A 17,080-nucleotide genomic window follows, 5' to 3' on the forward strand; every position below is an offset into this window, starting at 1 on the left:
GCTAACCCAGAAATTGTGCTTCAGGTTAAGAACTTTGCTTCAGGATGAGAACAGAAATTGTGCTCCGGCGGCGCGGTGGCAGCGAGAGGCCCCATTAGCTAAAGTGGTGCTTCAGGTTAAGAACAGTTTCAGGTTAAGTACGGACCTCCAGAATGAATTAAGTACTCAACCCGAGGTACCACTGTACAGTCATACCTCAGGTTAAATATGCTTCAGGTTGAGCGTTTTCAGGTTACGCTCCGCGGTGACCCGGAAGTAATGGAACGCATTACTTCCGAGTTTCACCACTTGCGCAGACGCTCAAAATGACATCACGCGCATGAGCGGAAGCAGTGAAACGCGATCCACAGACACGCAATCACGTGTTATGTTCTACTCAGGATGCAAACAGGGCTCCGGAACAGATCCCGTTTGCATCCAGAGGTACCACTGTAATAATAATAATTTTATTATTAATAAAATAATAAAATAATAATTTTATTATTATTATTTGTATCCCGCCCTTCGCAGTCAAATTCAGGCTCAGAGCGGCTGTAAAAATAGCACAATTCACATAAAATGACAGCAAATTAATTAAAATGCATTCGGAAATCAATTCAGAATCAAATTAATGGCAACCATTGGGCTAGAGTTCTGTGAGGATTGTAGAAGGAGGGGGTCAGACTGTGCCTTGGCCAAAGGCCTGGTGGAACAGCTCTGTCTTGCAGGCCCTGCGGAAAGATGTCAGGTCCCGCAGGGCCCTAGTCTCTTGTGACAGAGTGTTCCACCAGATCGGAGCCACAGCTGAAAAAGACCTGGCTTTGGTTGAGGCCAGCCTAACCTCTCTGTGGCCGGGGACCTCCAAGATGTTTTTGTTTGAAGACCGTACGGTCCTCCGTGGGACTATGTCCCTGTGGAGATGGCAGTACCGAATCAGTGGCACATGCATTCTCTATAAAGACTTGAGGAATGAGATTATCACCCCTCTTTTATTGTCCATTCCGGGTCACCCAGCCACTGCCACAGTGCCCTTTCTCTTGGCAGATCAAGATGAGCAGGCGACAGCACAAGGTTTTTAGCTGGGGCAATCAGAATAAGACCCACTATTTGACTATTGATTCAAAACCCTAAAATGTATTTTATATAATTGACCGGTTATTTCTATTCTTTGTATATCGTATTGTTGTTTTATTGCTATGGCCGATGGCTGACGCAAGTGAAGATTCATTCATTCATTCTGCTGCCCCGCCCAGCTGTCCTGAGGCAACCGGTTTCCGAGGCTCACGGGTGGCCCGTTTTTGCTGGCAACCCCAACAGCATTTTGAGACCTACCTGCTGCTTCTATGCTAATGCTTTTTAAAGAAAGGAATCACTCCACATTTGTTTTATTTCTCAATTACCGTATTTTTCGCTCTATAAGACGCACCAGACCACAAGACGCACCTAGTTTTTGGAGGAGGAAAACAAGAAAAAAAATATTCTGAATCTCAGAAGCCAGAACAGCAAGAGGGATCGCTGCGCAGTGAAAGCAGCAATCCCTCTTGCTGTTCTGGCTTCTGGAATAACCGTGCAGGCTGCATTCGCTCCATAAAACGCACACCCATTTCCCCTTAATTTTTAGGAGGGAAAAAGTGAGTCTTATAGAGCAAAAAATACGGTACATTATACAATCTGTAGGAGCCGGGGAGAAATTTCACTCGCCATGCATTTAAAGGCAAAGCCAATTAATTCACGCCTTCCCCAGCCCCCACCCCAAATGAAAGCCCTCATTTGAGTTTTAAAATTTTGCACTGCACCTCTCCAGCTAAATGAAATGCACCAAAAGGCTTGTTTGTTTGTTTAGCAAAAATATAAATATGCATACAAACATGTGCATATTACATCTGCACTAAAACACAGGCGAATCTTTGGTTTATTTTATGAGGCTTGGTTTCGGTGTTTTTCTGTAAATATCAGGCCAACTTAACATTGTAGCTTAAAGAGGTTCTTAAAGAGGCAGGCGCTGTTTTTTTCCTGGTGTGGCCAGAGCTGGATTTAGGTTTTATGACGGCGTTTCTGTGCGCTGCTCTGGTTCGCCAGAGGCGGCTTAGTCATTCTGGCCACATGACCCGGAAGCTGTACGCTGGCTCCCTCGGCCAGTAAAGCGAGATGAGCGCCGCAACCCCAGGGTCGGTCACGACTGGACCTAATGGTCAGGGGTCCCTTTACTTTTACCTAAGCTACTGAAGGTAATGGGGCCCTTTATATGTCCAGCTGTCGTTTGTCAACAACAAATTGTCGCTGTTTTTGTGTTGAATATATGCTATATGGTAATTTATGAACCTAATAGGTATCTAAAGCCATTTGCACATGTGGCCATGCAATCAGTCCATGCAGAATGTAGGCACCCTATATATAGAAAGGAGCAAACCAGTGATATTTGAGGGGGCAGGCTAGCAAGCGGGGCCCATGACTTACATCATAGGAGCCTACACAACACAAAACACTGTTGCTGTATGTAGGGTTTATTTTATTTGTTTTTTATATTTTGGAAATTTACTTCCAGGTTTTTCTCCCTTTAATTTTTTGGGGGGCCCTCAAGAGAGTGTGGCCTTAAGCCAAAGCTTGTTTAGCTTATATGTAAATCCGGCACTGGGTGTGACGCATGCTTATTTTTCTTCACATGATCAATATTTCCTAGAATCCCGAGGTTGGGTACATTATCCGCCCCTCGTACCTTTTATCTTCACAACAGTCCTGTGAAGTAGGTCAAACCCTGTTGTTATCCCTGGTTAGTCATGGGCAATGATTTTGAAAGATCCACTCTGAGCATGACTAACGTGTGATACAACCCTTTGTCTGAAATCCAAGAGTCACACCCACCCAGTTTGGATTTCGATGGGCCAGTGGGTGTGACTCAAAAGCAATCAGGCATTATGTGAACTTTGTCCTAAGAAAGCCCTGGGTATTTTATTTTTTTCTTTTAAAAAAAGTCCTCACACAGTAATCACTTTATGAGGAACTGATCAAAGAAGAATAGATAAAGAAAGCAATGGATTGTGCGGGACAGGCAAAGTGAGCCAAAATAAGAGAACCTAAAGACAAAGGATTTGAGGAAGAATGGAAGCCTTTTTCGGACTATTTAAGGAAATATTCTTATATGATGAATACGTGAGCAAGATTTGAACTATGAGGATCTATATAGTGGTGATGTTAAGATATAGAAGAGAGAGTGCTGTAGAGAGGAATTAAAACACCATGGAAAAGGGGGCAGGAAGTTGACAAAAATAACTAAGAAAAAATGTTTTACTATGTACTGAAATGTATGTGTCGATTTTTTGGAAAACTTAATACAAAAATATGATTAAAAAAAGAAGGAATGTGGGAAGCAGGCCTTGAGTCAGACCATTGGGCGATCTAGCTCAGCATTGTCCAAGCCAGCGCTTTCCAAACTGTGTGTCGCAACACATTTATGTGTCAGCTGCCATGTATAGGTGTGTCGCATGAACGCTCTTCCCAGGGCTGGAAAGGGGCTTAACCTCCAATTTGCTGGTAAAATGATGCAGAGACATCACCTTGCCGACAAAGGTCCATATAGTTAAAGCTATGGTTTTCCCAGTCGCGATGTATGGAAGTGAGAGCTGGACCATAAAGAAGGCTGATCACCAAAGAATTGACGATTTTGAACTATGGTGCTGGAGGAGACTCTTGAGAGTCCCATGGACTGCAAGAAGATCAAACCGATCCATTCTGAAGGAAATCAGCCCTGAGTGCTCACTGGAAGGACAGATCCTGAAGCTGAGGCTCCAATACTTTGGCCACCTCACGAGAAGAGAAGACTCCCTGGAAAAGACCCTGATGTTGGGAAAGATTGAGGGCACAAGGAGAAGGGGACGACAGAGGACGTGATGGTTGGACAGTGTTCTCGAAGCTACCAGCATGAGTTTGACCAAACTGCGGGAGGCAGTGGAAGACAGGAGCGCCTGGCGTGCTCTGATCCATGGGGTCACGAAGAGTCAGACACGACTAAATGACTAAACAACAACAACAAAATGATGCATTTCTAAAAAGTGTGTCACCAACACCAAGCTCTGGTCCAAACTGCCGGGCCACAATGGATCTCCATGATTTCACATACCTGGAAATGCCTAGGGATTCAACCTTTCTGAATTGCAAAGGAGATGCTCTAACAGTGAGCTATGGCCCTTCCCCAAGATGCCTTTTCCTCCTGCCTGATCTTGCGACAGAAAGAGTGTGGAATTACCTCGTGGCCTGGGGTTAGGGTGGGGAGTGAGCACGCTTTGAGAGTGAGCTGTCTCAGATTTCCACACCAACGGAGGGGAAAAGGGAGTCATGGTCTAAAACAACAACAACAACAGAGTGCTGGTTGGCAGTGGTTACGGGCACGAGCTATAAGTCAGGATTATGAGTCAGAATGTTTTGACAATGTCCTGCACTTACTAAGTTTTGGGATAAAAGGAGCAAATGATATAATTATGACTGTGCGGAAAACTTTAAAAATTTCAGAGGAAGGTATTCTTCTGAACCACATGTGATTTGACAACTGGACAACATACAATGGTACCTCGGGTTACAGACGCTTCAGGTTACAGATGCTTCAGGTTACAGACTCCTCAAACCCAGAAATAGTACCTCGGGTTAAGAACTTTGCTTCAGGATAAGAACAGAAATTGAGCGGCGGCAGCGGGAGGCCCCATTAGCTAAAGTGGTACCTCAGGTTAAGAAGTTTCAGGTTAAGAATGGACCTCCAGAACAAATGAAGTTCTTAACCCGAGGTACCACTGTAAATGGTTTCTTTGTGCCCCTTACTATGGACAAAAAGACTGGTACTGATGAATGTATGAACACCAGTAAACACAACCAAGAGTGAAAGAGAGGAGGGAAGGATTGGAAAGCTTAAGGAATTGCAGCAAACCAAAGAGACTGGGTTAAGGATGTCAGGGAAAGGTAGTTTGGGAAGTCTAGCCAAGAAGGGTTAGGAGATGATGTATGTAACTGGAATAACTATAACTGACTGTAAATGAATAATGCATTAAAAAGGAGGGGATGACTGGTACTGATGTACTGGAAACTGTATGGCTCTGTTTAATCAATGGATTGAAGATATGACTACACTTGCATCTTATCAACAGATTGCTTAGAGACGTAGACTTTGCATGGACAAGTATAATGATATTTGGAATGCATTTATACAAAATATAGTAGATGCACACACACACGTATGTATTTGGATAATAACAATACCTATACATTAGATAGGTACACAAGGAATTGTAATTGTTAACTTTCATAATGATGTAATAAAGGTAAAGGTACCCCTGCCCGTACGGGCCAGTCTTGACAGACTCTGGGGTTGTGCGCCCATCTCACTCAAGAGGCCGGGGGCCAGCGCTGTCCGCAGACACTTCCGGGTCACGTGGCCAGTGTGACAAGCTGCATCTGGCGAGCCAGCGCAGCACACGGAATGCCGTTTACCTTCCCGCTGGTAAGCGGTCCCTATTTATCTACTTGCACCCGGGGGTGCTTTCGAACTGCTAGGTTGGCAGGCGCTGGGACCAAGCAGCGGGAGCGCACCCCGCCACAGGGATTCGAACCGCCAACCTTTCGATCGGCAAGCCCTAGGCGCTGAGGCTTTTACCCACAGCGCCACCCGCGTGATGTAATAGCTTTTATAATAGCTTATTGTTTTATTTTGTTCAAGTAAACTGTACGTGTGTATGAATTTCTGACTTGAGTTGTGTGAGTGGCCTTAGACCAAGGGACCTCCAAATCTTCTGAACTCCCAATACCCATCAGCGCCAGCCAGCACAGCTGGTGGGCAGAGATGATGGGATTTATAGTCCGGAACATTTGCAGAACCACTGGTCAGTCACCCCTTGCCTCAGACAAAGCACTATCTTTCAACATCAAGTATTAGCAACCCACCTTACGGGGCAAGGTGTGTGTCGCTACTGAGATGATGTTTTCAGAATTAAGATACCGATATTAAGACTTCCTTGCTGGGATATACTTTCCCCCAAAAACTTCAGGCTTTTTTGCTGGGTTTGATGGGAGAAGAAATTGCAAAGATAGACCAAAGACTATTTATGTACGCCACAACAATGGCAAGAACTTTATTAGCCCAAAGATGGAAATTGCAGGAATTACCAACGATTGAGGAGTGGCAAGAAGTTCTGCAAGGAGGATTATATGAAATATTGCAAGGAAGATTATGAAGAGAATTAATAGTTATTATAATTAAAAGTAATAGAGAAATCAAGAAATCAAGAAATACAGAATAAGTGATAGAAAACGGAAAATTTCAGAGGTTGTTGATGGAAGTCTAAAATATTGCATAAGATAAGAAGTTATGTTAAATGACTGTTGGAAGTGATATGTTAAAAAATTAATAAAAATGTGTGTGTGTGTGTATACGGTTGAAGCGATGGAGGGAAGTCACAAGCTCAGCAGAGCAAAGAATTTGTTTTGTTATTGGTATGCTGAAATATTGTGTTAAAAAGAAATTAATAAAAATAATAATAAAAAAAATTCCTTGCTGGAAAATGGCCCCCAGCCAAGAGGAAACCAAACCAGTAGCCCATCTTGTCCACCACCCTGTTCTCACAGCGGCCAACCAGACTCTGCCGGTGAGGATCCCAGAAGCAGGACCTGAGCACAAGAACGTTCTCCCTTCCTGTGGTTTCTGGCATTCAGCGGCGTTTCTGCCTCCACCTGCGGTGGCAAAGCAAACTCTCTTCCATGAATTTGCCTAATCGTCTCTGGAAGCCGTCTAGGTTGGCGTCGGTCCCGGCCTCCCAGGGGAGCGAGTTCCACCGTTTGACTGCACTGCATGCGAAGCAGTCATTTCCTTCCTCCGTTCTGAGCTCAGAGCGCTCAGGGTGGCATCAATTGTGGGTTTCCGAGGAAAGCTCCAGCCGAGAGACTCTGCCCACAATTCAGGCTTCCTGGCTGTGGACGGATTTGAACTCCTGTCTCCTGCGCTGAAAAGCTGCACTTTGAACAAGAGAGAGAGAGAGAGAGAGAGAGAGAGAGAGAGAGAGAGAGAGAGATAGAAGGCCTCAAAATCGGAGGATCTGAGATAAGAGGCTGGCAGAGCTGCAGCAGCCCATTCAAAGAAATGCAGCTGTACAAGTTCCATTCATAGAATTGCAGAGCTGGAAGGGACACTAAGGATCATCTAGTCCAACCCGCTGCGATGCAGGAATCTCAACTAAAGCATCCATTCCAGATGGCCGTCCAAGCCCTGCTTAAAATCCTCCAAGGAAGGAGAGTCCACCAACTTCTGAGGGAGACCATTCCACTGTTGAATAATAATAATGATGATGATGATGATGATGATAATTTATTTATATCCTGCTCTCCCCAGCCGAAGCCAGGCTCCGAGCGGCTAACAACAGCAAAAGTAACACAGTTTACATAAAATCACAATCAATTGATTGAAATGGATTCTAAAATCAATTCATTCTAAAATCAATTCAAAATCAAATTAATGGCAACCATTGGGCTAGAGTTCTGTGAGGATTACCGAAGGAGGGGGTCAGGCTGCGCCTTGGCCAAAGGCCTGGTGGAACAGCTCTGTCTTGCAGGCCCTGTGGAAAGATGTCAAGTCCCGCAGGGCCCTAGTCTCTTGTTCCACCAGATCGGAGCCACAGCCGAAAAAGCCCTGGCTCTGGTTGAGGCCAGCCTAACCTCCCTGTCCCCTGGGACCTCCAAGATGTTTTTGTTTGAAGACTGTAACATCCTCCGTGGGACATACCAGGAGAGGCGGTCCCGTAGGTACGAGGGTCCTAGGCCATATAGGGCTTTAAAGGTTAAAACCAGCACCTTGAACCTGATCCTGTACTCCACCGGGAGCCAGTGCAGCTGGTATAGCACCGGGTGAATGTGATCCTGCGGTGAGGACCCCGTAAGGAGTCTTGCCGCGGCATTCTGCACCTGCTGGAGTTTCTGGGTCAGTGTCAAGGGCAGCCCCACGTAGAGTGAATTACAATAATCAAGTTTGGAGGTGACCGTCACGTGGATCACAGTGGCTAGGTCAGGGCGAGAGAGGTAACAGCTCTTACCGCCAGAAAGTTCTTCCTGTTTAGTCGGAATCTCCTTTTTTGTAACTCGAAGCTAATAGTTCAGGTCCTGCCCTCCAAACCAGGAGAAAACAACCTTGCTCCGTCTTCCATGTGGCAGCCCTTGAGATAAATGTAGAGGGCTATTCCATGTCCTCCTTTTTTCCAGACTAAACATACCCTCAACCATTCCTCATAAGCAGGCTTCCTCAAACTCAGCCCCTCCAGATGTTTTGAGACTACAATTGCCATCATCCCTGACCACTGGTCTGGCTAGCTAGGGATCATGGGAGTTGTAGGCCAAAAAACATCTGGAGGGCAGTGTTTGAGGAAGCTTGCTCTTAAGGCTTGGTTTTCACTTGGCTGCATTGATTCTGGGGCATTTTAAAACCAGGAAGTCTCAGTATCTTAATTCTGAGAACATTATCTCAGTAGAGGCACACACACCCTGCCCATAAGGTGGGTGGCTAATACCGCATTTCACAGACTGATGCTGTGGCTGAAAGAAAATGGAGAAAACTAGATTGCTCCATCTTCCATGTGGTAGCCCTCAATGGAGAAGCTTCAGAAAGGGCTATGTTCTTCCAACTCTTTGAAGGCCAGTGGCCAGGAATCATAAATGGGGACAGTGCCCAGAGGTATCTAGTTGGCCGTTGTATGAACAGTATGTTGGACTAGACGGGGCTTTAGTCTGATCCAGGAGAGCTCTTCTTATGTTGAGTACGGTATTTTTCACTCTATAAGACACACTTTTCCCCTCCTAAAAAGTAAGGGGAAATGTGTGTGCGTCTTATGGCACGAATGCAGGCGGGAAGCTCTGCTCGGCGCTCCCTTTAAAGAGCCACGGGGAGCATGTGTGCGGCTCTTGGGGGCTTTTCCCGGAGGAGGGAGAAGGGCTCAAGAGCCGCAAACACACTCCTTGCGCTCTTTAAAGGAAGCGTGGCTCTTGGGGGAGCCTTAGCCGTGCGCAGCCTCTCCCAGGCAGGGGATGAGGGAGAGGCTGGGCGTAGCTATCCCATAAGCCAGAACAGCAAGCGGGATCGCTGCGCAGCGATCCCGCTTTAGTCCTGGCTTATGGGATTCAGACCCCCCCTTGTTTTCCTCTTCCAAAAACTAGGTGCGTCTTATGGTCTGGTGCGTGTTACAGAGTGAAAAATATGGTAAGTTCTGGGCTCACATCAGTGTTCAAAACTCCCATTGTTCTAGGCGCATTTTGCGACAGGGAATTTCATTAGTGCGAGCAGTTTCTGAGCTCTGGACGCAGTACCGCGCCTAAGATTTCAGATCATAACTGCAGAGTGGAAGGAAAAGAGGACCTTTTTCTGCCTCCCCACTTCCAACTACTCTCTGGAGACTGGAGAAGAGACCCTCTTAAGAATATTAGGGGGTGGGCAGGAGAAGGACTAGACCATATGAAAAAGGAATGTAATATTTTAGCGGCATTTCATTCATTTTCAGCTGTGTATTCTTGTTACATTAAAAAAAGGGCCTAGACATTCTGTTGACAGGGACGCAGGTGGTGCTGTGGGTTAAACCACAGAGCCTAGGACTTGCCGATCAGAAGGTCGGCGGTTTGAATCCCTGCGACGGGGTGAGCTCCCGTTGCTCGGTCCCTGCTCCTGCCCACCCAGCAGTTCAAAAGCATGTCAAAGTGCAAGTAGATAAATAGGTACTGCTCTGACGGGAAGGTAAACGGCGTTTCTGTGCGCTGCTCTGGTTCGCCAGAAGCGGCTTAGTCAGGCTGGCCACATGACCCAGAAGCTGTACGCCGGCTCCCTCGGCCAATAAAGCGAGATGAGCACTGCAACCCCAGAGTCGGTCACGACTGGACCTAATGGTCAGGGGTCCCTTTACCTAGACATTCCATTGCTGCGCCCATAACCTAGATTCAAGGTGCCATTTGGCTCTTAACTTTCACATCTGTTTCTAACACTGGCTCACAAGAGAACCAACTTTGCGCCATTTCTGCAAGCAAGACGAAAAGGGCAATAATCTCCACGGCTTCCCTTTGGTTTTGTGAATCAAATCTACTTTACTATCTGTGGCAAGGCACTCAATTACTGGCTAATTATTGTACTTCTGAAGTGTTGGTCGTTTACTCGAGAGCCAACTGGCTCGGGAGCCCGGGAGCGATCAATCACATTCCACAGCTTAATTACCACATCATAACTTTACAAGCTGGGTTGTATTGATTTGAACAGCAGCGTAGCTATTTTTGGCCCTAAAATCTTTTCTGTCTGCCCATATATAAGATAGTAGCTCCAGGTCTAGGTCTGCAAGGCATCTTCTAAAGTCAATGATGTGTTGGATACTTAACTTTGCTAAATGAACGTCGTGCATCATAAGTCCCCTTTAGATCTCACTTGGACTCTTTCCAAAAATTCCAAGAACCGTTCTTGAATTCATATTCAGTTCAGCATACCCACAGAATGAAAGCAGCTGCTGTAAAACACATTTTTAAATAAACCAAACCTCTAGTGCTATAGTCCAGTTGTGATCAGAAGAATTCTGAGCACCCTAGATGCCACTTTGTAGAGATTTAAGCGAACGGGGCAGATTTTAAGTATACGTGGTGGAATTGCCAGCGTTAACAAAGTATTTTCAGAAGCTATTATAAATCAGGAGAAGGATGCCTGATTGTGAAAGGCCACTGCAACGTTTGCAAAACCCTAGAGGGCAAAAATTGGTTGGATGTTTGTTGACTGCGGCACAAATCTTAGGTGCAAAATTTTGGGAGCAGCTGTAACGGTCTCGAACAGAAGAGTGCAAGAAAACATGAATAGGTTAAGAATAAGCCCGTATGATACAAAAGGAAGGTGAAATGAAAACGAAATGCAACCAAAATCCACCCATCAGAATGTCAGCATGACTTCACTGGATTTACAAGGTCTTGGCTTGGAGGCAGGAAAATGAACAATGAAGCCCTTGAGTTCTCCATCTGCTGTGATGCAGCCATCTATCTCTCCCAGACATTAGATTATTGGGAGGGTGGCACCGTTCCAAAAGCAGTTCACGGTCGCAGGTGGTCTCTCCCCTCGGGACATGATCCTGCGCCTGCTCGATTTCCAAGAACATTTGCGTCATTGAAATACTGAAAAGCAGCAGTTGGAAAAACTTTCCTTCAGCGCCAGCAGATTCAAGTTGACCAATCAGTCTGTTTTGCTTTATATAAGTGATTTATATAATGCCAGCCATTGCCTGGCTTTAAACTTCTGATGAGCAAAGCTATGGCTGGTGTGCATGTGTGTGGCAAATATGGCCGTCAAGAGCTCTCCGTCCGGCCCTCAGAACTGTCCCCAGCCACACCCCTCACTGCGCCATCTTTGCATCCTCCTTGAGTGGTCCTTGCCTGGGTAGAATGTGTCCTTGAACTCTGGAAATCTGAATGCAGCAGCTCCTTCCCAGAGTGATGATTTAAGCCAGTGTGGTGTAGTGGTTAAGAGCGGTAGTCTCGTAATCTGGGGAACCGGGTTCGCTTCCTCGCTCCTCCACATGCAGCTGCTGGGTGACCTTGGGCTAGTCACACTTCTTTGAAGTCTCTCAGCCCCACTCACCTCACAGAGTGTTTGTTGTGGGGGAGGAAGGGAAAGGAGAATGTTAGCCGCTTTGAGACTCCTTAAAGGGAGTGAAAGGCAGGATATCAAATCCAAACTCTTTTTCTTCTTCTTTGGTACCGTATTTTTCACTCTATAAGACGCATCAGACCACAAGACGCACCTAGTTTCTGGAGGAGGCAAACAAAAAAAATATTTGGAATCTCAGAAGCCAGAACAGCAAGAGGGATCGCTGCACAGTGAAAGCAGCAATCCCTCTTGCTGTTCTGGCTTCTGGGATAGCTGCGCAGCCTGCATTCGCTCCGTAAGACGCACACACAGTTCCCCTTACTTTTTAGGAGGGAAAAAGTGAGTCTTATAGAGCAAAAATACGGTATAGCCTAGGAATGAACAGAAAACAGCCAGGGAGGGAAACCAAGGTCACTTTCTAGCTTGCCTCCAACCCCAGCCCTTGACTTGCAGATTATTTCCCCTTAACCGGCACATCCTAAGAGGCACCAACAAGAGCTCTCAGCAAAAGCTGCCAAGAGTCTGTACTGGGGAAGAAGCCTTTGAACCAGAAGCGACCAAAAGATGGGGTCAGGAAAATGCTATTGGTACAAAGCAAAGGCTTTTCGACAGGAGCATAACCTTGTGGAGTCCCAAACTAGCAAGAAACAACACTTGAGTTTCTGTGAAAATAGAAAGAAAATATCTTGTGTATTTTGATTACAGGTAGGGTTGTGTAAGAGCCGGCCAATGCTGCTGGATCTGGCCAACGGCCCATCTAGTCCAGCATCGTGTTCTTGCAGTGGCCAACCATTATTACAATACAGTGGTACCTCAGTTTACAAACTTACCGTATTTTTCGCTCGATAACACGCACCTGACCATAACACGCACATAGTTTTTAGAGGAGGAAAACAAGAAAAAAAAATTCTGAATGAAACAGTGGATGTATCATTTTTGTGCTTCATGCTGCGGCCACAGACATGTGATTTGACGGTGAGTTTGGGGTAGCCCAATGCAAAGATCCTGAGGATCCATGTGGATCCATGCTTTGTAACCACGTTTTTGCACCATTGCAGCCCCAGGCAACAGTGGGTGCATGATTTTTTTGGTGCAGGCTGTAGCCATGGACATGCTGTGTGATCTGATGGTGAATTTGGGGTGACCCAATGCAAAGATCCTGAGGATCCATGTGGATCCGTGCTTTGTAACCACGTTTTTGCACCATTGCAGCCCCAGGCAACAGTGGGTGCGTGATTTTTTTGGTGCAGGCTGTAGCCATGGACATGCTATGTGATCTGATGGTGAATTTGGGGTGACCCAATGCAAAGATCCTGAGGATCCATGTGGATCCATGCTTTGTAACCACGTTTTTGTACCATTGCAGCCCCAGGCAACAGTGGGTGCGTGATTTTTTTGGTGCAGGCTGTAGCCATGGACATGCTATGTGATCTGATGGTGAATTTGGGGTGACTCAATGCAAAGATCCTGAGGATCCATGTGGATCCGTGATTGGAACCACGTTTTAAGTAGGGAGGGAAGGAAAAACATAGAAGCGACAAGGAGAGGGGTGTGCAGAGAAGCAGCTGGCTAAGAATGCAGGAGAGGGGTTTTACCGGAGGGAGGAAAGGAAGGCAAAAGTCCCCCCCCCACAAGCCAGCCAGCTCTCTCTCTCCCCCCCCCCCAACCTGCATGTTGCCTTCGAGTCCCAGACGCACGGAGAGGAGCTTTCCACTCTGCTTGCCTGGAGGGGAGGGGTTTTCTCTGCTCTTTGTTCCGTTTGAGCAAACACAGTAAGGAAACAGAAGCGGGTGGGCAGTAAGACCCTGAGGCAGAATGCAGGAAAGCAGCAGCTTCCTCCTTTCCTCCCTTCTCTGGACGATTTGATATTTGCCTGATTTTTGCCTTCACTCGCGCTTGTCAGCTCCAGGGACCACACATTCGCTCAATAACACGCACAGACATTTCCCCTTACTTTTTAGGAGAAAAAATCTGCGTGTAATAGAGGGAAAAATACGGTAATCCATTCCAGACGTCCGTTCTTAAACCGAAACTGTTCTTAAACCGAGGTGTGCTTTCCCTAATGAGGCCTCCTGCTGCCGGTGCCCTTCCACCATTCAGATTCCGTTCTTAGACCGAGGTAAAGTTCGCAAACCGGGACACTACTTCCGGTTTTGCGGAGTTCATAAACCGAATCGTTCGTAAACAGGACTGTTCTTAAACCAAGGTACCACTGCATTACAAACTGCCCTGTGATCCTCAAATGACCTGAGCACAAGAACACTCTCTTCCCCCCGTGGTCTTCAGGAACTGCTTTTCTGTTGGTGGAGGGAGGAGTATAGTCATCTTGGCTAGTTCTCCTGGGCCGTCACTGGAGGACCAGGCGGCAAAGAGGCTGCCTGTTTCCAGCCCTGGGAGCTTTTGGACAGAGATGACTTGGCCCCCGTATTTGACGCTCAGCTACCTTCCAGACTGGATTACTGTAATTGTGCATCTACTGAAGATGACTCAGAAACTTCAACTAGTCCAAAATGCAGGGGCCAGACTACCTGCTGGGGTTCCTTTTGAGGCATCTGATCATAGCCTGCATTTTTAATCAAGGCTTATATTTTGATCAGATTCCTGTATTCTAAAAATGACCTTAAAGAAATATATTTGTAAATGTTTGTATCTCTCATGCCAGGCAGAAACCATACTCTGGCAGCTGTTTATCTTCTTGATCAAGGGCCCCCCTGATCTATAGCAGTGTCTCAGGGTTGTAAAAGGAAATTACAGGCTGGGAACAAAAGGTCACACTGACCATACAAATTATAGAATACAATCAAGGTTGCAAAAACACAATAATTATTGTGCCTCCCATTAAACTTGAGCCACATCTTCCCAAGGTTAAAAGGGCAAGAGCTAATACAAACAGCAGCTGGCTAGGGAAGAGGCTTCTCTCTGAAACTGCTTTGAATCTTTAGAATTTAGAATTTAGCTTAGCTTTTACTAAGTTCCCTTTCTTCTAAAAAAACTATATATGTTATGAAATATATTGGCTTAAATGTAATTATGCAAAGGATTTAGAAAGTAAGAAATCATAGAATCATAGAAGAGTTGGAAGAGACCACAAGGGCCATCGAGTCCAGACCCCTGCCAAGCAAGAAAAGCATCATCGGAGCACTCCTGACATATGGTTGTCAGTCTCTGCTTAATGACCTCCAAAGAAGGAGATATTTCATTGATAATGTGTGGGAAGATGAAATGTTAGTTAAGGCGCCTAGTCTAGGGCAAAAGATGAAATGTTAGTTAAGGCGCCTAGTCTAGGGCAAAAGGTTATCTGGTAATTAAGGTGCCTGGTCGAGGTAAATGTAAGATATATGACTACTTATTTGCCATTTATAAATAGAAGGAAATATAGCTCTTTGTCTCCCATAAAAGGTAATAGGAAATGGGTGTATCTTTTATGATTGGTTCTAGCAAACAGCCAATAGGAATTTTAACCAGGCTGATTGGACAGAGGCAGCCAAAGGAGGAGCAAGGGGGCTGAGCTGAGGGAATATAAGTGCTGGCCATAATGGCAGGAGGCCAGGCCAGAGCTTGGTAACCATATACCACTGTGCCTCTTATTTATTTGTCCGACAAATAAATTATTATTTTAATTTCTCTATTGCTGCGTTGAATATTTCATTCCAGCTAAGCGTTAACCACAAGCAGGGTGCTACATTTTATGGTGCCTCTGTGACTCGGATAAGTGGTCTGCTGGAACACAGCCCCTTCGCCTTACTGGGCAGGGTACAAGAGGGAGGACCACTGACTGCTTACCCAGCGCGCACTGGAACATTTTTCCAGGGGAACGCAGAAGTCTCGTCTGTCTGATACCCTGCCCACCGACGGCGACGGACCGGGGGTAACCAGAGAAATAAACTGGGGACCAGCTAAGGGTAAGTGCACTAAAGGGTTTTGGCCCTCCAATTAATTAGGAGGAAGAGAAGTCCTGATCAAACTTCTGCGTCTCAGTAAGGGGAAACTGAGTACGCTACATGGCTGGGTACATCAGATGGTGATCTGATGTAGGGAAAAGGGAAAAGGTTGGGAGGTAGAGTGTGGTGAAGTATCCAGCGCATTGTATGTGTGAGAAAGTACAATCTGTAAGTGTGGAGTGGGTACTACTTCGTTTCTCAGTAAGGCGAGTGTGTGAGTGACTGAGTGGATACTTCACAGGCCCATATAATGGGAGTTGGAGGTTCAAAGGGGGGAAATACACCTCTTGAATGTATGTTAAATAATTTTAAGAAAGCCTTCTCAGGAGCATATGGAGTCAAAATGACGCCAGAGCGCTTGAGAACGTTATGTGAATTAGAGTAGCCGAAACAAAATACTGAATGGCCATCTCAGGGAACCTTTGATATAAATTTAGTAAGCAAACTTTGGTCTAATATCGCCAAAGAAACTGGAGGGTGCCCAGAACAATTTTCATATATAGATTCTTGGCTGAGCACATTAAATAAAAATCCTCCATGGATAAGGGAATGCAAAGTCCAACGATGCAAATTATTGGCTGTAAAAGCCGAAGCTAGGAAAGGAATCTTGCCAAATAAACTCAAACCCATTTTTGAGGGACCAGAGGAAGAGGTGCTTCCACCTCCACCCTATGCTCCACATCGAAGGGAGCCTAATCCAAATACTCCACCAGTTGTAACCCCAAGGCAAGAAAGTGGAATGAATAATGGGGGTGGAGTCACAGAACTTGATTCCTTGATAGATTATGATAAATATCTTCAGGAGGCCTTGGAGTCCTATAATAAAGCCCAAGCAGAAGTGGTTATTCCACCTGTGAGTCCCAGTAGAACTCCATCTACAGTCTCCTTTAGTGGAACAACCAATTGCCCACCCCAAACCCCTGTACACCCAAGTCCTAGAGAATTATTACAGGAGTTACAGGGAGACCTTGATCGGTCAGCAAGCAATATAGCAAGGCGTATAAAGCTGCTAAAAGAGCGCCTTGGGACAGATACCATCCCCTATGATTTGAGGCCCCTAGAGCAAAGCGAAGAGAAAGGTCACGTAGTAGCCCCTCTTAGAAGAGTATTTGATGCACTTGAGGAGCCTGTGCTGGTTAACGGGCAACCCAGACCACGGCCACCTCGAACTTCGCACCTGGCCAGGCTTACCACCTACCGCCAGACGCTTGTGCAAGGTTTCCGCAGGGCATGCCAGAAGCCCACTAATATGTCTAAAGTCTCAGAAGTAGAACAGAAACCAAATGAGAGTCCGGGAGACTTTTTAGAGAGGCTGCAGGAAGCCTATCGTATATGGACTCCTTTTGACCCTGAAGCCCCTGAAAACAGCAGAATGATTACTGCTACATTTGTGGCCCAGTGCGCTTCTGACATTTGTAAGAAAATTCAGAAATCAGAAGGATGGGAAGGGATGCTGATGAGCCAAATTATGGCTATTGCACGTCGAGTTTATCGGAATAGGGATGAGGCTGAGAAACAAGAGAAGAAGAAGTGGCAG

This window comes from Podarcis raffonei, chromosome 14 (genome assembly GCF_027172205.1).
Source record: "Podarcis raffonei isolate rPodRaf1 chromosome 14, rPodRaf1.pri, whole genome shotgun sequence".
Classification (NCBI taxonomy): Eukaryota; Metazoa; Chordata; class Lepidosauria; order Squamata; family Lacertidae; genus Podarcis; species Podarcis raffonei.